This window comes from Phaethon lepturus, unplaced genomic scaffold (assembly GCF_000687285.1).
Source record: "Phaethon lepturus isolate BGI_N335 unplaced genomic scaffold, ASM68728v1 scaffold46898, whole genome shotgun sequence".
Taxonomy (NCBI): Eukaryota; Metazoa; Chordata; class Aves; order Phaethontiformes; family Phaethontidae; genus Phaethon; species Phaethon lepturus.
In genome coordinates, this window is record NW_010559180.1 from 3963 (window position 1) to 4539 (window position 577).

Genomic DNA, 577 nt, shown 5'->3' on the forward strand with positions numbered 1-577 from the left:
GCTCCGGGCCCTGCTGCAGGCGACGGTGGGGGCAGTGGTTGGGGAGGAAAAGCTCTGTTAAGGGTGGGAGGTACGAGACGGGACTCGGCGTGGTCAGAGGAAACAGGCACCAAAGGTGCAACCAACTGTCTCACCACAGAAGCATGGTTTGGGTGTGATCCATTATTCAACGTCGGAGTTAAATAAATCAATGTCACAACCCTTCCGCGCTGCTAGTAGGCGACGGTGGGGGCAGTGGTTGGGGAGGAAAAGCTCTGTTAAGGGTGGGAGGTACGAGACGGGACTCGGCGTGGTCAGAGGAAACAGGCACCAAAGGTGCAACCAACTGTCTCACCACAGAAGCATGGTTTGGGTGTGATCCATTATTCAACGTCGGAGTTAAATAAATCAATGTCACAACCCTTCCGCGCTGCTAGTATGGGCAAGAACTGGCAAGACTGGAAGGAAGCGAGCTGCCCTGCTGCTGGTGGCTGAAGCAGATAAACTGACTTCATTTCCATCCTGTTTTCTGAGGCCTCCGCCATCTTCGGCCCTCAGACGGGGCGTTTTTTCCTGTACCCTCGCTGTGCCGCCTCTC